Here is a 4,181-nt window from a genome sequence, read left to right on the forward strand (position 1 = left end):
TCCAGTTCGACGGGTTCAAACAGAAAGATTTGAAAGCAGAGAAAATTGTGTATCTTATAATCAGCATGACTTTATCAGATGACAGTACTAATACTAAAATAAGGCTTGCGCATAGTTATATACTTAATTCAGTCACGGAACCGCGATATCACGGGTGTGTTCTAGTATGCTATAAACAGGTCGCGTTCAACATCAGTTTTCAATATACATATACATATGTAGTTAGGAGACGAAACATTCAGAACTTTGTTTTACCTTTTATGTTGATGTGTTTTAAGTATCTCGTTTTTATGGTAAGACACGAACACAACAAACACAGCAAGTGAAACAATAAATATTAAAGAGAAAGATAGAAACAAATACCAAACACGAAACATTCTACATCTCTTTTTCTTGTGTTACTTTAGGTAGATTCTTATTCTGCGTTTTACGACAATGGCGGTTTCCGTAATACGGAATTGCACGATAAACTCCAAGAAGCCGGAATAGACGCTTTAATCATAACAGGACTGGCACGTGATTACTGTGTTTACTATACAGCAATGGATGCTAAAAAACTGGGTGTGTGTGATTTTCATTACTGATTATTGTACCGATAAGGGGAAGAAAGAGAATAAAATGAACTGCCCATCGTTTCTGAAATGTTGTCAAAACTGTTGCAAATCAATACAAATTTTAAACACTCGTGGCAAACTTAAAAATTTAAATCACAAGAATACTGAACTCCGAGGATAATTTAATCGAAAACCCCTTATCACATGGCAAAATCAAATGATAAAACACATAAAAAACGAATGGACAACAACTGTCATATTCCTGACTTGGTACAGGCATTTTTAAATGTAGAAAAGGGTGAATAGATCCTGGTTTTATAGCACTAAACCTCTCACTTGTACGACAGTCAATTCAAATTCCGTTATACTTACAATGATGCGTGAACAAAACAAACATAATAAATGAAATGTTCAAAATATGGATGCAGCAGTCATCACTGTGTTACAATTTTAAAAGAAACAATTTTACCATTTTACAAAAAAAGGACAAAATCATCTATCAATATAAAAACACATTCATTGCTTCACGTGTCTAAATGTAAGCACGTTAATAGAGATGTTTTGAATGTTCCACTGAGATTCTTTTTATTATGGTGGAGGGTCTAGATTACCGTACATTTGTTTATTTCGTTTGAATTATTTTACATTTGTCATTTTGGGAACTTAATTATCAATACTATGCAGTATTGGGTTTGATGATATTTGAAGTCCATACTGTGCCCTTTAGTTATACACTTTTATGTAACTTAGTCGTTTATTCTAATGTCCATGTTTTCTGTCATCTGCAGGATATGAAACATACGTTGTTTTAGATGCGACAAGACCAGTTACCAAGGAAACCGGAGATTCTGCAGTAGCTGATATGAAAAGCAAAGGTAACATAAAGTGCTAAACAAGATTTGATAAATGTATTATGTGTTGAATATATATTTTATTTGTTTAGGGGGCAGCTGAAGGACGCCTCTGGGTGCTGGAATTTCTCGCTGCATTGAAGACCTATTGGTTACCTTCTACTGTTTTCTGTTCTATGGTAGGGTTGTAGTCTCTTTGACACATTCCCATTTCCATTCTCAATTAGATATCTTCTAGTGAATGCACCGGTTCTACAATACCATTGCATGTGCCTTATCAGATAAATAAGGGCAACAGTAGTATACCGATGTACAAAAGACATAAATCGATTGAGATAAAACAGGTCCGGGTTATAAACTAAAACTGTGGGAAACACATCAACTCATCTCATATACCACAATTGAAATTTTGTATTTGCGTCAGACGCGCGTGTTTCGTCTACAACACTATCAGTGACGCTCAAATCCCCAAAAATGTAAAAACATAAGCTAAACAAAGTACGAAGTTGAAGCACATGTAGGACCAAAAGTTTTGCCAAATACAGATAAGGCAATCTATTCCTATATGGATCATCACAGTGCGTTATACTTTGTGTGGTCCTTAGAATAAGTTAACTGAATATGTACGGTTGAGTGGTAGGAGGATATTCTTAACGAATCGATTTAATTTTAATGGCCCACTTATGGGCAAAATGTTTTCTGGTCAGTGCGTCCATTCGTCTTTCAGTCCGTCCGTTCGTCTGTCTGTTCCGCTTCAGGTTAAAGTTTTGGTTAAAGTTTTTGGTCGAGGTAGTTTTTTATGAAGTTAAAGTTTAATCAACTTGAAACTTAGTACAAATGTTCCCTTTGATATGATATTTCTAATTGTAATGCCAAATTAGAGAATTTCCCCTCATTTTCTCGGTCCACTGACCATAGAAAATGATAACGCCGACGGAGCATCCGTGTACTGGGAATACATTATTGTTCTTTCTGTATCATTATTGTATAATGTTATAAAATATTTTGGCGAAGACGACTCACTTACAAACATAAGAGAGTGCTACATGACTATATTTTTAATATTTAAATGAATTAATATAGAGAAACATGAGAAAGGAAAACAGGGATAACCGAACATTTAGGCAGTGGAATGCATCACGAAAACCATCTACATCCTTTTCTATTCTTTATATCTTAGCACCTCGTTATTCACTACTTTGTATTTCGTTTTCGTCGATTATTCTCTATTCTCAATTCTGTTAACTCTTCCAGTCCCTTTTATATCAATAAATAATTGTGTACATTTTTTTCTTTAGATCTGAAATGGCATTCTTAAGCCTTTTTAACCTGTTTTTTAAATTTTAAATTGCATATGTGTTTCATATTTATTTTTCGTTCATTTTTTGTACATAAATGAGGCCGTTAGTTTTCTCGTTTGAATTGTTTTACATTGTCATTTCGGGGCTTTTTATAGCTGATTATGCGGTATGGGCTTCGCACATTGTTGAAGGGCGTGCGGTGACATATAATTGTTAATTTCTGTGTCATTTTGGTCTATTGTGGATAGTTGTCCCATTAGCAATCATACCACATCTTCTTTTATTTTTATTTACAGCAGCCCTTATTCTGATATCGATGACACACTCTTTAAACATGGCCAAACATTATTTCTTTAAGCAACTAGCACTATAGGCAAGTGACTACACTATATAACATGTCTCAATAAGAGCACCCAAACTTTGTACTTGCTTTGGAAAAGAGTTATCTACCATCAGTAAGGAACGACCATATAACTTTAAAGGAGGAGGAGTTATGTTTTTTCTTTATAATAATAGTCACAATTTGATGAAAAAAAGTAATCTGGTCAGCAGATGACAAAAACAAATTATGCTTGGAGACTTCATCAATACCTTATTGTGTTTTACTTTGAAAAAAAATTTGAAAAACTGAGCTTAGCTTAAAGTGTGCTGTGAAAAAAATATACACCCCTTGAAATGAAATGGTTGCTCCCTTAACATTATGTTTGATCAATTAATTTGTTATGACGTTGAAAATATGTAAGAATCGATGTTTTTTTGTTGTTTTTCTCTTTCTGAATGACTAGTATGCTTTGATTTTTTTACTAGAGTAACATTGTTAAATTCATTTATTCATTAAATTAGGTATCATGTTTATGTTTCAGGTATTCAGATAATCGAATCACCCGATGTAGCTGGGGTAATTGCACAGCTGACCAGTGATGCGAAATATTTAAATTCAACGTCTATATTGATGATTTCTATAATTCTATGTTTATTTAAGTTTTTGATAGGCATGTAATGAGTTTTCTATCTTTTTTATGTAGTAAATTGTAAAATTTTAAGCCTTCATCAACTTATTTCAAATCAAGGTTGACCCGGGAACGGACGAGACGTTTTTGACATAAACCCGGACCATCAATTGTCTTGTCTACTCATACATTTGTGACGTATAATAAAGTCTGAGTAGAAGTTAAAAAGTTGAAAAATTCATGTTTACCACTGTAAATCTTGTAGCAACAGTACTTGGTTTGATGATCGCAAATTATGTTTTCTGGCGACGGGTCTCCGATTGATGCCGTCGGAGCTTAACATACAATAGTGGTTTCTCAATTTTCAAGAAACTGACAGAAAACACAGTCAAATCATTTATTTAAAATGTTACAAAGCATCAATTAAGAATTGATGTCATGAAAATTAGTGACGTTATCCAATCAAAATAACAATACAAACGATGTTGCATTATAATATGTAATGTAGAATGACAATGTAATTAC

General features: G+C 33.5%; 1 long non-coding RNA gene across 1 annotated transcript; it reads left to right on the top strand.

Moving 5' to 3' along the window:
• The first annotated feature begins 411 nt into the window (after positions 1–411).
• LOC143059051 (uncharacterized) lies at positions 412–3,884 on the top strand. Its single transcript, XR_012973361.1, has 3 exons — positions 412–561; positions 1,343–1,429; positions 3,570–3,884. It is a non-coding gene; the product is annotated as an uncharacterized LOC143059051 (long non-coding RNA).
• The last annotated feature ends 297 nt before the right edge of the window (positions 3,885–4,181 follow it).

This window comes from Mytilus galloprovincialis, chromosome 14, assembly GCF_965363235.1.
Source record: "Mytilus galloprovincialis chromosome 14, xbMytGall1.hap1.1, whole genome shotgun sequence".
In the NCBI taxonomy this organism is placed as follows: Eukaryota; Metazoa; Mollusca; class Bivalvia; order Mytilida; family Mytilidae; genus Mytilus; species Mytilus galloprovincialis.